This window comes from Triticum aestivum, chromosome 2A, assembly GCF_018294505.1.
Source record: "Triticum aestivum cultivar Chinese Spring chromosome 2A, IWGSC CS RefSeq v2.1, whole genome shotgun sequence".
Taxonomy (NCBI): Eukaryota; Viridiplantae; Streptophyta; class Magnoliopsida; order Poales; family Poaceae; genus Triticum; species Triticum aestivum.
The window spans coordinates 598,182,990-598,203,656 of record NC_057797.1 but is presented as its reverse complement, the minus strand read 5'-3'; positions in this window follow the sequence as shown (position 1 = coordinate 598,203,656).

Below are 20,667 nucleotides of genomic sequence, written 5' to 3'. Positions count from 1 at the left end.
TTTATTTTCCACTTTTATATTATTTTTGGGACTAACCTATTAACCGGAGGCCCAGCCCAGAATTGCTATTTTTTTTGCCTATTTCAGTGTTTCGGATAAACAGAATATCAAACGGAGTCCAAACGGAATAAAATCTTCGGGAACGTGATTTTCTCACCGAACGTGATCCAGGAGACTTGGACCCTACTCCAGGGGATCAAAGAGGAGGTCACGAGGGTGGGGCCCCCCTAGGGCGTGCCCCCCTGCCTCGTGGGCCCCTCGGTGCTCCACCGACGTACTCCTTCCTCCTATATATACCTACGTACCCCCAAACGATCAGAACAGGAGCCAAAAACCTAATTCCACCACCGCAACTTTCTGTATCCACGAGATCCCATCTTGGGGCCTGTTTCGGAGCTCCTCCGGAAGAGGGCCGTCATCACGAAGGGCTTCTACATCATCCTAGCCCCTCCGATGAAGTGTGAGTAGTTTACCTCAGACCTTCAGCTCCATAGTTAGTAGCTAGATGGCTTCTTCTCTCTCTTTGAATCTCAATACAAAGTTCTCCCCCTCTCTTGTGGAGATCTATTCGACGTAATCTTCTTTTTGCGGTGTGTTTGTTGAGACCATTGAATTGTGGGTTTATGATCAAGTCTATCTATGAATAATATTTGAATCTTCTCTGAATTCTTTTATGTATGATTGGTTATATTTGCAAGTCTCTTCGAATTATCCGTTTGGTTTGGCCAACTAGATTGGTAGTTCTTGCCATGGGAGAAGTGCTTAGCTTTGGATTCGATCTTGCGGTGTCCTTACCCAGTGACAGAAGGGGCAGCAAGGCACGTATTGTATCGTTGCCATCGAGGATAACAAGATGGGGTTTGTTTCATATTGCATGAATTTATCTCTCTACATCATGTCATCTTGCTTAAGGCGTTACTCTGTTTTTAACTTAATACTCTAGATGCATGCTGGATGGCGGTCCATGAGTGGAGTAATAGTAGTAGATGCAGAATCGTTTCGATCTAGTTGTCACGAACGTGATGCCTATATACATGATCATGCCTAGATATTCTCATAACTATGCTCAATTCTGTCAATTGCTCAACAGTAATTTGTTCACCCACCGTAGAATACTTATGCTCTTGAGAGAAGCCACTAGTGAAACCTATGGCCCCCGGGTCTATTCTCATCATATCAATCTCCATCACTTTAATCTTGCTTTGCTTTTTTACTTTGCTTTTACTTTTTACTTTGCATCTTTATACTAAAAATACCAAAAATATTATATCTATCAGATCTCACTCTCGTAAGTGACCATGAAGGGATTGACAACCCCTAATCGCGTTGGTTGCGAGTAGCTATCGTTTTGTGCAGGTACGAGGAACTTGAGCGTGGCCTCCTATTGGATTGATACCTTGGTTCTCAAAAACTGAGGGAAATACTTACGCTACTCTGCTGCATCATCCCTTCCTCTTCGGGGAAAACCAACGCAAGCTCAAGACGTAGCAAGAAGGATTCCTGGCGCCGTTGCCGGGGAGTCTACGCAAAAAGTCAACATACCAAGTACCCATCACAACCCCTATCTCTCGCATTACATTATTTGTCATTTGCCTCTCATTTTCCTCTCCCCCAATTCACCCTTGCCATTTTATTCGTTCTCTCTCTCTCTCTCTCTCTCTATCCTCCCTCTCTATTTGCCTCTTTTGCCCACTTGCTTTTTGTTTGCTCGTGTGCTAGTTTGCTTGCTTGTCGTTATGTTTGAAATTGGGAAAGTTATCGCCAATATGGGCGATAACAATATCATGGAAAATTCTGATGCTCCTGCTGAAGAACCCCCTACCTACCATACAAAAAGATTTTGAATCAGTAGTGGTAATATTATTGGGAAAGGAGTTATTCAAGATTTCTTTACTTGTGCCAGTGCTTTGCCCTCTATGGGCGGTTCTCCATAGAACAAGTAGTCTTGCGGACGCTATTGCCATGCTTATTCTTGAACTTGAAAGGCAATTTATGCATATGCACCCATCTATACAAAGAGTTTTCCTAGAATTTTCTAATATCGAGCATTCCTCTGTTAAGCGTGTCGCTACTATCTTTTTGGCTCATGAATTCAGATTTATAATAAAAGAAGCCAAAGGAACCTTTGCGCACTATAGGGTGGACGCTGGTCGTCCTCCCATAGAGTCTATCCTCTTCGATCAAGAAGAAATTATGTGCTTTCAATCTCCTGACTATGTTGCTTTCAATGAAAACCTTAGAAAAAAAGGTGTCAACCAATATTTTAATTGATAGAATCTCTGAACTTAATGATGATTTGGCTATTCGAAATAATGAGCTAGGATACTCTCTTGACTCTAGGCTCACAAAGTTCTGTCAAAAGAATGCTTATAATGATGAATTGGTTGTACATTACGAAGGGCCGAAAGAGGAACCTATACCTCCTAAAATTGATCTTGGGGACTTCTGTCCTATTAAATTTAGCCCTTTTGATTACTTTTGCTTGCCTCAAAGAAAACTTGCTGCTGAACATAGAGAATATGAAATGAGCTTCACTGATCTATCTTATTACTACGGCAATACTTAGATCTATCTTCGCTTTTATGCCTAGCTAGGGGCGTTAAACGATAGCGCTTGTTGGGAGGAAACCCAATTTTATTTTTATTCCTTGCTTTTTGCTCCTGTTTAGTAATAAATAAATTATTTATCCTCTGTTTTGGTTGTGTTTTTTGTGTTTAATTAGTGTTTGTGCCAAGTAGAACCGTTGGGAAGACTTGGGGGAAGTCTTGTTGAACTTGCTGTAAAAAACAGAAACTTTAGCGCTCACGAGAACTGCTGTCATTTTTATTTGAAGAGTGTTATTTAGTTAATTATTTTTTCATATGATTAATAGATAAATTCCTCACGTCCAGCAATTTATTTTAGAATTTTTGGGGTTCCAGATCTTGCGCTAGCTACAGATTACCATAGACTGTTCTGTTTTTGACAGATTCTTATTTTCGTGTGTTGTTTGCTTATTTTGATGAATCTATGGCCAGTAAAATAGTTTATAATCCATAGAGAAGTTGGAATACAGTAGGTTTAACACCAATATAAATAAAGAATGAGTTCATTACAGTACCTTGAAGTGGTCTTTTGTTTTCTTTCGCTAACGGAGCTCACGAGTTTTCTATTTTGAGTTTTGTGTTGTGAAGTTTTCAAGTTTTGGGTGAATTCTTTTGATGGATCATGGAACAAGGAGTGGCAAGAGCCTAAGCTTGGGGATGCCCATGGCACCCCCAAGATAATCCAAGGACACCAAAAATTCAAAGCTTGGGGATGCCTCGGAAGGCATCCCCTCTTTCGTCCACTTCCATCGGTAATTTACTTGGAGCTATATTTTTATTCACCAACATGATATGTGTTTTTCTTGGAGCGTCTTGTACTATTTGTGTTTTTGTGTCTTAGTATGCCACAATCATCCTTTCTGTACACACCTTTTGAGAGAGCCATACATGAATTAAAATTTGATAAGAATACTCTATGTGCTTCACTTATATCTTTTGAGCTAAGTAGTTTTGCTCTATGTGCTTCATTTATATCTTTTGAGCTAAGTAGTTTTGCTCTATGCGCTTCACTTATATCTTTTGAGCTAGTTAATTTTGCTCTTTGTGCTTCACTTATATCTTTTGAGTGTTATAATTTTGTTCTATGTGCTTCACTTAGATCTTTTAGAGCACGATGGTGGATTTGTTTTAAAAGAAACTATTGATCTCTCATGCTTCACTTAAATTATTTTGAGAGTCTATTAATAGCATGGTAATTTGCTTAATAATAGTATGCTTGGTATTCAAGATTTGTGAAACTTTCTTTTGAGTGTGTTGAATACTAAGAAAAGATTGAAGCATGATAATTGTTTTGAGATATGGAGGTGATAATATTAAAGTCATGCTAGTTGATTAGTTGTGAATTTAAAGAATACTTGTGTTAAAGTTTGTGATTCCCGTAGCATGCACGTATGGTGAACCGTTATGTGACGAAGTCGGAGCATGATTTATTTATTGATTGTCTTCCTTATGAGTGGCGGTCGGGGACGAGCGATGGTCTTTTCCTACCAATCTATCCCCCTAGGAGCATGCGCGTAATACTTTGCTTTGATAACTTCTAGATTTTTGCAATAAGTATATGAGTTCTTTATGACTAATGTTGAGTCCATGGATTATACGCACTCTCACCCTTCCACCTTTGCTAGCCTCTCTAATACCGCGCACCTTTCGCCGGTATCATACACCTACCATATACCTTCCTCAAAACAGCCACCATACCTACCTATTATGGCATTTCCATAGCCATTCTGAGGTATATTGCCATGCAACTTTCCACCATCTAGTTCATCATGACACATTCATCATTGTCATATTGCTTAGCATGATCATGTAGTTGACATAGTATTTGTGGCAAAGCCACCATTCATAATTTCTTCATACTTGTCACTCTTGATTCATTGCATATCCCGGTACACCGCCGGAGGCATCCATATAGAGTCATACTTCGTTTTAGAATCGAGTTGTAATCATTGAGTTGTAAATAAATAAAAGTGTGATGATCATCATTTAATAGAGCATTGTCCCAATAAAAAAAGAGAAAGGCCAAAGAAAAAAAAGGCCCAAAAAAAAGAAAATAAATAAAAAGGAGCAATGCTACTATCCTTTTTTCCACACTTGTGCTTCAAAGTAGCACCATGATATAGCGAGTCTCATATATTGTGCTTCAAAGTAGCACCATGTTCTTCATATAGAGAGTCTCATATGTTGTCACTTTCATAGACTAGTGGGAATTTTACATTATAGAACTTGGCTTGTATATTCCAATGATGGGCTTCCTCAAATTGCCCTAGGTCTTCGTGAGCAAGCAAGTTGGATGCACACCCACTAGTTTCTTTTGTTGAGCTTTCATACATTTATAGCTCTAGTGCATCCGTTGCATGGCAATCCCTACTCACTCACATTGATATCTATTGATGGGCATCTCCATAGCCCGTTGATACGCCTAGTTGATGTGAGACTATCTTCCCCTCCTTTTTGTCTTCTCCACAACCACCATTCTATTCCACCTATAGTGTTATATCCATGCCTCACGCTCATGTATTGCATGAAGATTAAAAAGTTTGAAAAAGTTAGAGTATGAAACAATTGCTTGGCTTGTCATCGGGGTTGTGCATGATTTAAATACTTTGTGTGGTGAAGATGGAGCATAGCCAGACTATATGATTTTGTAGGGATAACTTTCTTTGGCCATGTTATTTTGAGAAGACAAAATTGCTTTGTTAGTATGCTTGAAGTATTATTATTTTTATGTCAATATAAACTTTTGTCTTGAATCTTTCTAATCTGAATATTCATACCACAATTAAGAAGATTTGCATTGAAATTATGCCAAGTAGCACTCCGCATCAAAAATTCTATTTTTATCATTTACCTACTCGAGGACGAGCAGGAATTAAGCTTGGGGATGCCTAATACGTCTCCAACATATCTATAATTTTTGATTGCTCCATGCTATATTATCTACTGTTTTGGACTATATTGGGCTTTATTTTCCACTTTTATATTATTTTTGGGACTAACCTATTAACCGGAGGCCCGGCCTAGAATTGCTATTTTTTTTGCCTATTTTAGTGTTTGGATAAACAGAATATCAAACGGAGTCCAAACGGAATAAAATCTTCGGGAACATGATTTTCTCACCGAACGTGATCCAGGAGACTTGGACCCTACTCCAGGGGATCAAAGAAGAGGTCACGAGGGTGGGGGGGCGCCCCCCCTAGGGCGCGCCCCCTGCCTCGTGGGCCCCTCGGTGCTCCACCGACGTACTCCTTCCTCCTATATATACCTACGTACCCCCAAACGATCAGAATAGGAGCCAAAAACCTAATTCCACCGCCGCAACTTTCTGTATCCACGAGATCCCATCTTGGGGCTTGTTCTAGAGCTCCTCCGGAAGAGGGCCGTCATCACGGAGGGCTTCTACATCATCCTAGCCCCTCCGATGAAGTGTGAGTAGTTTACCTCAGACCTTCGGGTCCATAGTTAGTAGCTAGATGGCTTCTTCTCTCTCTTTGAATCTCAATACAAAGTTCTCCCCCTCTCTTGTGGAGATCTATTCGATGTAATCTTCTTTTTGCGGTGTGTTTGTTGAGACAGATGAATTGTGGGTTTATGATCAAGTCTATCTATGAATAATATTTGAATCTTCTCTGAATTCTTTTATGTATGATTGGTTATCTTTGCAAGTCTCTTCGAATTATCCGTTTGGTTTGGCCAACTAGATTGGTAGTTCTTGCCATGGGAGAAGTGCTTAGCTTTGGGTTCGACCTTGCAGTGTCCTTACCCAGTGACAGAAGGGGCAGCAAGGCACGTATTGTATCGTTGCCATCGAGGATAACAAGATGGGGTATATTTCATATTGCATGAATTTATCTCTCTACATCATGTCATCTTGCTTAAGGCATTACTCTGTTTTTAACTTAATACTCTAGATGCATGCTGGATAGCGGTCAATGAGTGGGGTAATAGTAGTAGATGCAGAATCGTTTCGATCTACTTGTCACGAACGTGATGCCTATATACATGATCATGCCTAGATATTCTCATAACTATGCTCAATTATGTCAATTGCTCAACAGTAATTTGTTCACCCACCGTAGAATACTTATGCTCTTGAGAGAAGCCACTAGTGAAACCTATGGCCCCCGGGTCTATTCTCATCATATCAATCTCCATCACTTTAATCTTGCTTTGCTTTTTTACTTTGCTTTTACTTTTTACTTTGCATCTTTATACTAAAAATACCAAAAATATTATATCTATCAGATCTCACTCTCATAAGTGGCCATGAAGGGATTGACAACCCCTAATCGCGTTGGTTGCGAGTAGCTATCGTTTTGTGCAGGTACAAGGGACTTGAGTGTGGCCTCCTACTGGATTGATACCTTGGTTCTAAAAACTGAGGGAAATACTTACGCTACTCTGGTGCATCATCCCTTCCTCTTCGGGGAAAACCAACGCAAGCTTAAGACGTAGCAGCCTCTAGTTGGGCCGGCCCATTTAAACTTGTTGGGCCGTGCCACGTGTCGACGTATCATAGGCGCCTTCTGTCCAGTGAGTGGATGACATCTGTCCCGACGATGAGCCGACACGTGTTTCCTCTAGCCAATGATGATTTTACACATGGAAAATCCCCATTGGTTGGGGCTGGTAACGGGTTATCGGATCCAAAACCCGACCCGATAGCTTAACGGCGTTCCGTTATGGTGGATGCCACGTGTCGGTCACCCTTGACGAAAGCACTTCTGTGACGCGCGATTTATCATCATGGAAGTGGACACTTCCGTGATGATAATTTTCGTATGTCATGGAACACTTCTACGACAGCACAGTTATGACTATCTTGATTCTGTCATAAATTTGTCATGGATGTATATGCATGACAAAAAAGCGACCTACTGTGACAAACACGTATCATCACGGAAGTGTATTTTTTTTGTAGTGCCGGTGCGACACCTTGATCTCCATCGTAGCATCATTGTCGTCTCGCCAACTATTGCTTCTATGACTATCGCTACCGCTTAGTGATAAAGTAAAGCAATTACAGGGCGATTGCATTGCATACAATAAAGAGACAACCATATGGCTCCTGCCAGTTGCCGATAACTCGGTTACAAAACATGATCATCTCATACAATAAAATTTAGCATCATGCCTTGACCATATCACATCACAACATGCCCTGCAAAAAAAGTTAGACGTCCTCTACTTTGTTGTTGCAAGTTTTACATGGATGCTACAGGCTGAGCAAGAACCGTTCTTACCTATGCATCAAAACCACAACGATAGTTCGTCAAGTTAGTGCTATTTTAACCTTCTCAAGGACCGGGCGTAGCCATACTTGGTTCAACTAAAGTTGGAGAAACTGACACCCGCCAGCCACCTGTGTGCAAAGCACGTCAGTAGAATCAGTCTCGCGTAAGCGTACGCGTAATGTCGGTCCGGGCCGCTTCATCCAACAATACCACCGAACCAAAGTATGACATGCTGGTAAGCAGTATGACTTGTATCGCCCACAACTCATTTGTGTTCTACTCATGCATATAACATCTACGCATAAAACCTGGCTCTGATACCACTGTTCGGGAACGTAGTAATTTCAAAAAAATTCCTACGCACAAATAGGATCATGGTGATGCATCACAACGAGAGGGAAGAGTGTTGTCTACGTACCCTCGTAGACCGAAAGCGGAAGCGTTAGCACAACGCGGTTGATGTAGTCGTACGTTTTCACGATCCGACCGATCCAAGTACCGAATGTACGGCACCTCTGAGTCCGGCACACGTTCAACTCGATGACGTCCCGCGAACTCTGATCCAGCAGAGCTTCACAGGGGAGTTCCGCCAGCACGACGGCATGGTGACGGTGATGATGTTGCTATCGATGCAGGGCTTCGCCTAAGCACCGCTACGATAAGATCGAGGTGGAATATGGTGGAGGGGGCACCGCACATGGCTAAGAGATCAAGAGATCAATTGTTGTGTCTAGAGGTGCCCCCTGCCCCGTATATAACGGACCAGGGGGAGGAGGCGGTCGGCCAGGGGAAGGCTCGCCAGGGAGGAGTCCTACTCCCATCGGGAGTAGGACTCCCTCTTTTCCTATTTGGAGTAGGAGGGGAAAAGGAAGGGAAGGAGAGAGAGGAAGGAAAGGGGGCGCCCCCCCTTCCTTGTCCAATTCGGACTAGAGGGGGAGGGGGCGCGGCCTGCCCTAGCCACCCCTCCTCTTCTCCACTAAAGCCCATCTTGGCCCATTAAACTCCCCGGGGGGTTCCGGTAACCCCCCGGTACTCCGGTATATGTCCGAAACTCCCGGAAACCATTCCGGTGTTGTGACACCCCAAAATTTTGGCCTTGTTTTAATGGAATAAAATTTTGCCAGGATTTAAAACTTTGAATGTTTGAGCTCCATTTTTGATTTTTTTAAATCTTTTCCTTCCCTGTTATTATGAGTTTTTCCCAGAGAGAAAACTTTTCAAATGTGTTATTGGACTTGATTAACCTCTCAAGTAAAACTTTCCCTTATCCAATATAACTAATTAACTAATTTAGTTGCTTGATCATTGTTTTCTTGGAAAATGGTTTTTTTTATTAAATGGCCTTATTTGAACTACAACCATTTGATAAATTCACTTAAAATTCCCACAAAAATTTGTAGATGTCATGTGATGTTTTTAAATCACTTTTATGCTAAAATATATTTCATTCATGAAATATTTTGAGCCCTACACTCAATTTTTCTTCTCTGGTCCAGAGTGCATTTTGCACTACAACCTATTTAAATATTTCTTTAAAACTTCTACCAAAATTAGGGGAGGTCAGTAGGAGCCTATTGTTTCACTTTGTGCAAAAACCTATTTATGTTCTTTGAAAAATTTGAGTGAATCAACCTCATCTTCATTCTGGACCAACTTGATGGTTTGTACAGCAACCATGTTTTTACTTGCTCTTTAACCCTTGATTATTTCTCCTACTTGTAGTCCCCCATGTTAAACCCTTAAGTCCAGGAGCATGCACCTTTTGGATCATTTTTGGTTCATGAAATAATGCTATTTATTTCCTGTCCAGAATTGAAGTTTTGTGAAACTTGCACTAACAAGTTTCTGCTTTTGGCCAACTAACCTCACCACTCTCTCTTGCATCTAAGGAGATCTTGATCTGGAGTTTTTGACCATTCCAAGACCTGCCTGAGTGCCCTTAGCATTTTGTCAAACACCTGGTGTGCATGGCCAGTTTTGACATGATTTTGTCTTTGCATTGTGACCTTGCACCTTGGATCATACTAGCATGTCCACTAGGATTCCAGTTGCTCCTAACCTGGGTCTGTTAATTGCCAGCCTCGACCGCGACCTCTAGCGTGCTCTGGCATAGTGTCGAACACATCTCGTGCACACCCAGAGCGCGCCCAGAGCGCGCGTATTGCAGCCGCGCGCCCGAGCCGACACGCTGGCCCCCTGGCTTTGGCCCACACAGCAGCATCACGCCACGCGCTCCCCTTCTCTCAGCTACGCGCCAAGCCGCCCCTCGCCGCGCCCGGCAGGACAAGCACTAGCCGCCGCCGCCGCCCGGCAGCCCTACGCCGTTTAGCGCCGCCCAAGCCACTCCCGCTCGCCACCTGGCCCCTGGAACAGCGCGTGCTCATCCGCAGCCATGTCCGCTAGCGCTCGTCGCCACCACGATGCCCTGCTGCTACAGAACGTCGGTTCGCCGGAAGCTTATCCACGGCCGCTGCTGAACCGCCTCGACTCGCCTATATAAGGAGCCCCGAGCTCATCTCCGCACGCAGGCAGTCCCAAGCCACCTCCAGAGGACCCCCATTGGCAGCCAATCGACCCGGGGGAGGGCTCCTTCCTCATCTCCGGCAACTCCTGCCGCCGCCACCGCCCCGGCCAATCCGGCACCTCCAGTATCTCCCACTCTCCGTTCTCTCCACCAAGAGCTTCCACATCCTCCCGTGAGCCTTTTCCCCTACTTGATTTTGATCGGGAGCCAACGCCGCCACAAAGTCACTTCGCCACCGAAGCCTTCTTCCGCCGCGGAGCTCGCCGCCGGCAGCTCACTCCGTCCCCGCCGACCCAACGACTACCGGGAGGACCGCCCCAACCTTACGGATCCATCCCCACCCTCGGGGGCCCGCAAGGAGCAGACAAACGCCGGCGACGATCGCCAGAGCCCCGCTCCGCTCGGGCAAAGGAGGGAGACGACGCGCGGCGACTGGTCAAACCTGACCAGTGGGCCAGGCAGGCCCACTGTCAGTGACACCCCGCACCGTCCACGTGGTTAAGTGGAGGCGTAAAGCCTCAAGTACGCCTCCTCTGTACCGAAAGCGTAATCTCGTCTGAAACGTTTTCTTTTCTGTTTTAATTTAAATAACAGATTTGACCAAATCTTTGACTGGCTATAACTTTTTAAATATAAGTCCAAATGAAATGATTCTTTTTCCTACCTTCCTCAAATTTGATCTAGTTTATTTTAAGATTTATTTGAAAAAAATTCAAACAACTTTTTGGTTCTGTTTTTGAAATATGTGTTAATTCAAATATATTTTTAAATAGGATTTTGGGGAGAGAGAAGAAGCTTTCAAAAGTTTTGGAGAGCACCTCACCCCTCCACAACATTGAAGGCAAGCATTCTGAACCCCAGCATAATATTTTTTGGTGTGATCGTTGATACATTTATAACACCACCGCATTTCGAAGGACTTGTTATTTCATGTGATATGATCATATGCATGGGTGCATGTTGTTGATTTCCATGCTGTTGGAAATGGACTCACTTGTGATGATAATCACCCTCATGTGCCTTGCATGCATACCGGCAGGAACCCGGGAAAACCTCGGCCTTGGGTAGGCATGAGTTTGTCGCCGGTCTCCGTCGGGACGGTTATGTCTGGTATGGCATGGTAAGGTGATATGAGCGGTGACTTTGTTGGATGAAATATATGTGTCATGCTAATCATGCAGGGAATACTTGAACCTCCTGAGTCGACCGTAGATCGAGTCTTGTTCCAGTAACCCCCATACTTGTTTCGTACTACCACTCGTCTCTACAGCAAGTAGAGTACGGTTTAGTAAGTTGTCAACCTCTTTCCAGCACACACCGTACAGAGAGGCCATGGTGGAAGATACCGGTTGTAGCTGGTAGGCAGGCCACCTGGTCCGGGGGCATGGGTGTTTCCGGTTGGGACCGAGAGGGGAGGCCACCCCTTAGAGCGCGCGATATAAATTTGATCCCATGCTACGCGAGGTTGTAGCCTCCCCACTTAGAGTTTGCTTAACAGGTGTCGTGCGTGATTCCAGACACGTGTGAGATAGGCTAGTGTGTGCAAGTTAGGTGTGTTTTCAACAAAAAGACCGTAGACGGAATTAGTCCCGATGGACTAAAGAGATCCGTTACTCGTGGGTAAAGAGTACACCCTCTACAGAGAATAAACCTATTCGAATAGCCGTGTCCATGGTTAAGGATTACAGTCTGGGATGGGTCAGGTGTCGGTCTTAGTGTCGGTCTTCGGAGGTGAAACTGTTAACCAGAAAATGGAATTACTACTCGTGACTTGTGATATCTATGATGATTATTATTATTGTTGACTAACCCATGATATTATTGTTATTATCTAGTATCTCTGGGATGGTTCTACCTCCAGGGATATTCATTATGATTGTTTCTTTTAAAGCCCTTTATGTGGCGTCGCTCAGACGCCCGACTGTGGCATTTCTTTTAAAGCCCTTTATGTGGCGTCGCTCAGACGCCCGACTGTGGCATTTCTTTTAAAGCCTTTTATGTGGCGTCGCTCAGACGCCCGACTGTGGCATTTCTTTTAAAGCCCTTTATGTGGCGTCGCTCAGACGCCCGACTGTGGCATTTCTTTTAAAGCCCTTTATGTGGCGTCGCTCAGACGCCCGACTGTGGCATTTCTTTTAAAGCCCTTTATGTGGCGTCGCTCAGACGCCCGACTGTGGCATTTCTTTTAAAGCCCTTTATGTGGCGTCGCTCAGACGCCCGACTGTGGCATTTCTTTTAAAGCCCTTTATGTGGCATCGCTCAGACGCCCGACTGTGGCATTTCTTTTAAAGCCCTTTATGTGGTGTCGCTCAGACGCCCGACTGTGGCATTGCTTGTTATTTATTTCATAAATTTTAATACTGCTATGTATTGCATTTTTTTTATAAATAACCGCCTGCACGCATCAGTATTTTATTTACTATTTTTGACTGACGTCATGAGCATAAAAATATTTTTAGCACATCATGGTTATATTATACCTGTGTTCATAATGTTTGCGAGTACATTCAAAGTACTCACTGGCTTGTCCCTGGCTATTGTCTTGGCCAGATTTTGCTCGCACGGAGAGGAGCGACACGAATGCCAGCCCCGGAACCCACTCAATGGAGATAGCAGCCTCGCGAAGATAGGAATTAACATGGTCAGCTGTTCCCGTGGGAAATGGAGTCCCATAGACACAGATGTTTCACAACCCGCTTCCGCCATCAACCACTAGAAACCATTTGTTGTACTCACAGGCCAGAATGGTCTTGTACTACATATTTTTTTGTATTTTGCTTGGAATTTCTGTATCAAGTTGGAGCCTCATCAGCTAACAGTAATCCTGGGGCTGATGAGCACGACGGTCTTTTCTGGAAATTTATTACCCGGAAAACCCGGTCGCGACAGACTTGGTATCAGAGCCAGGCTGACCATTGGCTAATCCTATCTTAGCCAGGTCAATAAACTAGGCAAACCAACCCACCAGACCTTAACCAAACCCCAGCCAAGCTTCTCGTGCAAGATAGCCACACAGTGACCCAACACTTTTGGCAGTCGGTGCCCAACCTATCAACCTAACCTGTCACTCATGCGCCAGTGACCGGCCCCTAAATAGTCCTTTCTCGCAAGCGTTCGAAGGAAGATTCCGTCCCCTTTTCCCTATAAAAAGGGGCGCGCTAACACCAAACCAGCACACACAGCCGCTACCCCAAACCGAGCCACAATGCCTGGACCTATAGTGCACAACGAAACCATAGCAACCAACCTTGGAGGTTTTGTGACCATCCTCGCAAACCTCACCTGTCGTGCCTACGCATTAGAGGAGCCACCAGAATATGTTGTGTATCAAGGACCCATGAGCGGGGAAGACCACCAATTCTGGGCCACTGTGCACATTTACGGTAGGAGTCTAGCACCTGAGCGTCCCTACCGGTTCACCGGAAGAACAACTTCCTTTGAGCCACAAGCCATCCAGCTAGCCGCTCGAGAGGCTATAGTTCATCTCAGGCACTTGTCGCCCAGAGTTAACTGTCGCTTGTTCCACTACTATCCCAGACGTGAAGGGTATGGTAGACCACCCCAAGTTGCCAATGGAGATCACGAGACGGACCCCGCATTGTTGCACCTAGTGCGCTATGTAAGTGCACTAGAGGCACTGTTCGACCAGATCACTGTTGATCTGATTGCAGCTCGTGGGGAGCTGGTTCGTTGAGCCCCGGCGAGAGAAGAAAACGAGCCCAACACCGACAACCCAGTCGTGCTGTTTGGACAACCAATCGAGACCCCGAGATCTGCCCCAGCCATCGGCCAAGGTGCTGCGATAACCCCAGAAGTGCTTCGTCGCATATTGGGAGCACACTCCAACGGGGTTGTGGCCAACAATCCCTGCAATGGTCATTCTCACTACCCCGACCCTGCAGTTCCTCCGCCATCTCCGACTAATCCCGGCAGAGAGGCACGTGGAGAAGCCTCGACATCCACCAGGCACGCCCGTTTAGACATAAACGAGGTAGACTAAGCAGTATGAGTAGCACCAAGTTTCAATGTATCCTCACTTTGTAATCACGCGGCCGTGTATATTAATGCAGCCTGTCGTTGTGCCTGTCTTAATAGTAGCCTTGCATAATTGGTCAGCGCATAGCTACATATTTTTCCGGGCACAACTACCAAAACCAACCCGACGACAACCACAGTAACGCGTCTTTTTATGAGATATGTGTATCTCCGACACTGACCCGACCTTTGGAGCTAAGCTGGCAAATTTTTACCTTTCACCACGGTAAAACGATTCGGCTCCATTGCTATATAAAGGCCACCTTGTGACCTTACCCAGCAACCCTCACTTTGTGCACAACACTCACGCTTTTTCCTGTCATGCCGAACCCCAGCATTCATCTGAGAACCCCAGATGCAACCCCAGGTAGCTTTGTCAAAATATTGTGGGATTTTACCCGCAGTACCATGGGTTCTACCCAGCCACCCCAGTACGAGCTGTTCAAATCGAGGATCACCCCATCCACCTCGGAATATTGGGCAGCAGTACACATTCCTCCTGTAGACCCCAACCAAGATCCAACGGAAGTTTCCTTCGTGGGGAAATCTATGCCAACCCCACACTTGGCCATAGAAGCTGCTGCGAAAGAAGCGATTGCTCGTCTTCGATCCGCAGTACCCTATGCCCGCGAACGAGGATATCATTACTTTCCGAGTCGTGCAGCACCCAGAGAAGTTACATCTTTTCCCGGTGGACGTATTGAGAGAGACCCAGTTCTGGCCAACCTTATCCAGTACATAATTGCTCAAGAGCATTTAAACCAGCGAGTGATGGATTATCTCCAGAGCCTCGCAGATTTAAATCCTCAGATTGCCATCGGCAGACCACTGAGACCCGACACGGAGAGACGCATACATCGACAGGTCAATCCACTGCCTCCAATTGAAGAAGAATGTATCCCTTTACCAGAGACATTTTATCAGCACCCCGCCCAGTTACCATTTTCATTTTAGACGTCACTACTGTATTTGTTCTTTGCAGCATTTATTTATGTGTGTGACTTATGCGTAATACCCTGAGTTTGTACGACGAGTCAATTATTTGGCTTCTGCTAATGTGTGTAGTTTTTGTTGTGGTTTATGCTCCTTTAAATTAACTATTTTTCCCTCGCAAAACCCTGGAGTGAGATTTTCTTTTCCCTAAGTTGCTACATCTACACTTTCTCACGACGTGGATTATTTAATTTCACTTAGCACCATGAGCAGACTCACAACCATAATCATTCGGACACATACACTGTTTGCAAAACTTTGCAACGGTGTTACATCCAGCTAATCACCCCCCTAACAACAGTTAGCACCCGGCACACCCCATCTACTCCTCATGATCACCACCACCGCGGAGAACCAACACCCGAGCCGCAGCATCGCGATACTCGTCGAAGATTATCGCGCACAGGAGCACCGAGAGCCCCAACAGCGTCGCCAGCCCTCCGCATATCAGGATCACAAACCAGTCCGGCATCGCCTCCGCCATTAGAGCCTCGACCGAGCTTCTGTAAGCAGTAACGGAAAAAGAAGGAGGAGGAGAAGTGAGGCCAGGTGTGAGGAAGAAGAGAGAGGCACCCCGGCCGTTTTTATAGCTCGAGCTCGGTGTATGGTGGGCGAAGTCCACCAACACCGCTCGTCGCTGATCGCCGGTGTTCGGAGTCGAATCCGCGAGCAGTGCCGACAGCGCGCTGGCCCGCGAGGTGAGTGCACGCTGCACCGGCAGCTAGCACACCGCGCACTACCACGGTACGGCCTAGATGCCCTACACACTAGGCATCGCCGGTGGAGAAGCGCGCGGGAGAGAGGAGGAAGAAAGGGCCAGAGGGAGAAGAAGAGGAGACTGACAGTGGACCCCGGGTCCACCTGTCGGCCAGAGAGAGCACTGTGCTCTCGGGTACAACCAGCGTATATCTAAATTTAGGAGATATCCTAAATTTATATCCAGCATAGAAATCACCCGTTTTTGTCCCGAACCGTAGACTTTTCCGCGCAGCCCCAGTTTTTCACACTGTGGTTTTTCACCACTTATTGCCCTCTCACTGTAGCCACATCGTCATTGCGTAATTATTTTCTTAACACCGCTTTTAGCAAATCTCGAGGGCGAGATTTTTTTTAAGGGGGTTAGTATTGTGACACCCCAAAATTTTGGCCTTGTTTTAATGGAATAAAATTTTGCCAGGATTTAAAACTTTGAATGTTTGAGCTCCATTTTTGATTTTTTTTAATCTTTTCCTTCCCTGTTATTATGAGTTTTTCCCAGAGAGAAAACTTTTCAAATGTGTTATTGGACTTGATTAACCTCTCAAGTAAAACTTTCCCTTATCCAATATAACTAATTAACTAATTTAGTTGCTTGATCATTGTTTTCTTGGAAAATGGTTTTTTTTATTAAATGGCCTTATTTGAACTACAACCATTTGATAAATTCACTTAAAATTCCCACAAAAATTTGTAGATGTCATGTGATGTTTTTAAATCACTTTTATGCTAAAATATATTTCATTCATGAAATATTTTGAGCCCTACACTCAATTTTTCTTCTCTGGTCCAGAGTGCATTTTGCACTACAACCTATTTAAATATTTCTTTAAAACTTCTACCAAAATTAGGGGAGGTCAGTAGGAGCCTATTGTTTCACTTTGTGCAAAAACCTATTTATGTTCTTTGAAAAATTTGAGTGAATCAACCTCATCTTCATTCTGGACCAACTGGATGGTTTGTACAGCAACCATGTTTTTACTTGCTCTTTAACCCTTGATTATTTCTCCTACTTGTAGTCCCCCATGTTAAACCCTTAAGTCCAGGAGCATGCACCTTTTGGATCATTTTTGGTTCATGAAATAATGCTATTTATTTCCTGTCCAGAATTGAAGTTTTGTGAAACTTGCACTAACAAGTTTCTGCTTTTGGCCAACTAACCTCACCACTCTCTCTTGCATCTAAGGAGATCTTGATCTGGAGTTTTTGACCATTCCAAGACCTGCCTGAGTGCCCTTAGCATTTTGTCAAACACCTGGTGTGCATGGCCAGTTTTGACATGATTTTGTCTTTGCATTGTGACCTTGCACCTCGGATCATACTAGCATGTCCACTAGGATTCCAGTTGCTCCTAACCTGGGTCTGTTAATTGCCAGCCTCGACCGCGACCTCTAGCGTGCTCTGGCATAGTGTCGAACACATCTCGTGCACACCCAGAGCGCGCCCAGAGCGCGCGTATTGCAGCCGCGCGCCCGAGCCGACACGCTGGCCCCCTGGCTTTGGCCCACACAGCAGCATCACGCCACGCGCTCCCCTTCTCTCAGCTACGCGCCAAGCCGCCCCTCGCCGCGCCCGGCAGGACAAGCACTAGCCGCCGCCGCCGCCCGGCAGCCCTACGCCGTTTAGCGCCGCCCAAGCCACTCCCGCTCGCCACCTGGCCCCTGGAACAGCGCGTGCTCATCCGCAGCCATGTCCGCTAGCGCTCGTCGCCGCCACGATGCCCTGCTGCTACAGAACGTCGGTTCGCCGGAAGCTTATCCACGGCCGCTGCTGAACCGCCTCGACTCGCCTATATAAGGAGCCCCGAGCTCATCTCCGCACGCAGGCAGTCCCAAGCCACCTCCAGAGGACCCCCATTGGCAGCCAATCGACCCGGGGGAGGGCTCCTTCCTCATCTCCGGCAACTCCTGCCGCCGCCACCGCCCCGGCCAATCCGGCACCTCCAGTATCTCCCACTCTCCGTTCTCTCCACCAAGAGCTTCCACATCCTCCCGTGAGCCTTTTCCCCTACTTGATTTTGATCGGGAGCCAACGCCGCCACAAAGTCACTTCGCCACCGAAGCCTTCTTCCGCCGCGGAGCTCGCCGCCGGCAGCTCACTCCGTCCCCGCCGACCCAACGACTACCGGGAGGACCGCCCCAACCTTACGGATCCATCCCCACCCTCGGGGGCCCGCGAGGAGCAGCCAAACGCCGGCGACGATCGCCGGAGCCCCGCTCCGCTTGGGCAAAGGACAGAGACGACGCGCGGCGACTGGTCAAACCTGACCAGTGGGCCAGGCAGGACCACTGTCAGTGACACCCCGCACCGTCCACGTGGTTAAGTGGAGGCGTAAAGCCTCAAGTACGCCTCCTCTGTACCGAAAGCGTAATCTCGTCTGAAACGTTTTCTTTTCTGTTTTAATTTAAATAACAGATTTGACCAAATCTTTGACTGGCTATAACTTTTTAAATATAAGTCCAAATGAATTGATTCTTTTTCCTACCTTCCTCAAATTTGATCTAGTTTATTTTAAGATTTATTTGGAAAATTTTCAAACAACTTTTTGGTTCTGTTTTTGAAATGTGTGTTAATTCAAATATATTTTTAAATAGGATTTTGGGGAGAGAGAAGAAGCTTTCAAAAGTTTTGGAGAGCACCTCACCCTTCCACAACATTGAAGGCAAGCATTCTGAACCCCGGCATAATATTTTTGGTGTGATCGTTGATACATTTATAACACCACCGCATTTCGAAGGACTTGTTATTTCATGTGATATGATCATATGCATGGGTGCATGTTGTTGATTTCCATGCTGTTGGAAATGGACTCACTTGTGATGATAATCACCCTCATGTGCCTTGCATGCATACCGGCAGGAACCCGGGAAAACCTCGGCCTTGGGTAGGCATGAGTTTGTCGCCGGTCTCCGTCGGGACGGTTATGTCTGGTATGGCATGGTAAGGTGATATGAGCGGTGACTTTGTTGGATGAAATATATGCGTCATGCTAATCATGCAGGGAATACTTGAACCTCCTGAGTCGACCGTAGATCGAGTCTTGTTCCAGTAACCCCCATACTTGTTTCGTACTACCACTCGTCTCTACAGCAAGTAGAGTACGGTTCAGTAAGTTGTCAACCTCTTTCCAGCACACACCGTACAGAGAGGCCATGGTGGAAGATACCGGTTGTAGCTGGTAGGCAGGCCACCTGGTCCGGGGGCATGGGTGTTTCCGGTTGGGACCGAGAGGGGAGGCCACCCCTTAGAGCGCGCGATATAAATTTGATCCCATGCTACGCGAGGTTGTAGCCTCCCCACTTAGAGTTTGCTTAACAGGTGTCGTGGGTGATTCCAGACACGTGTGAGATAAGGCTGGTGTGTGCAAGTTAGGTGTGTTTTCAACAAAAAGACCGTAGACGGAATTAGTCCCGATGGACTAAAGAAATCCGTTACTCGTGGGTAAAGAGTACACCCTCTGCAGAGAATAAACCTATTCGAATAGCCGTGTCCATGGTTAAGGATTACAGTCTGGGATGGGTCAGGTGTCGGTCTTAGTGTCGGTCTTCGGAGGTGAAACTGTTAACCAGAAAATGGAATTACTACTCGTGACTTGTGATATCTATGATGATTATTATTATTGTTGACTAACCCGTGATATTATTGTTATTACCGAGTATCTCTGGGATGGTTCTACCTCCAGGGATATTCATTATGATTGTTTCTTTTAAAGCCCTTTATGTGGCGTCGCTCAGACGCCCGACTGTGGCATTTCTTTTAAAGCCCTTTATGTGGCGTCGCTCAGACGCCCGACTGTGGCATTTCTTTTAAAGCCCTTTATATGGCGTCGCTCAGACGCCCGACTGTGGCATTTCTTTTAAAGCCCTTTATGTGGCGTCGCTCAGACGCCCGACTGTGGCATTTCTTTTAAAGCCCTTTATGTGGCGTCGCTCAGACGCCCGACTGTGGCATTTCTTTTAAAGCCCTTTATGTGGCGTCGCTCAGACGCCCGACTGTGGCATTTCTTTTAAAGCCCTTTATGTGGCGTCGCTCAGACGCCCGACTGTGGCATTTCTTTTAAAGCCCTTTATGTGGCGTCGCTCAAACGCCCGACTGTGGCATTTCTTTTAAAGCCCTTTATGTGGTGTCGCTCAGACGCCCGACTGTGGCATTGCTTGTTATTTATTTCATAAATTTTAATACTGCTATGTATTGCATTTTTTTTTATAAATAACCGCCTGCATGCATCAGTATTTTATTTACTATTTTTGACTGACGTCATGAGCATAAAAATATTTTTAGCACATCATGGTTATATTATACCTGTGTTCATAATATTTGCGAGTACATTCAAAGTACTCACTGGCTTGTCCCTCGCTATTGTCTTGGCCAGATTTTGCTCGCACGGAGAGGAGCGACGCGAATGCCAGCCCCGGAACCCACTCAATGGAGATAGCAGCCTCGCGAAGATAGGAATTAACATGGTCAGCTGTTCCCGTGGGAAATGGAGTCCCATAGACACAGATGTTTCACAACCCGCTTCCGCCATCAACCACTAGAA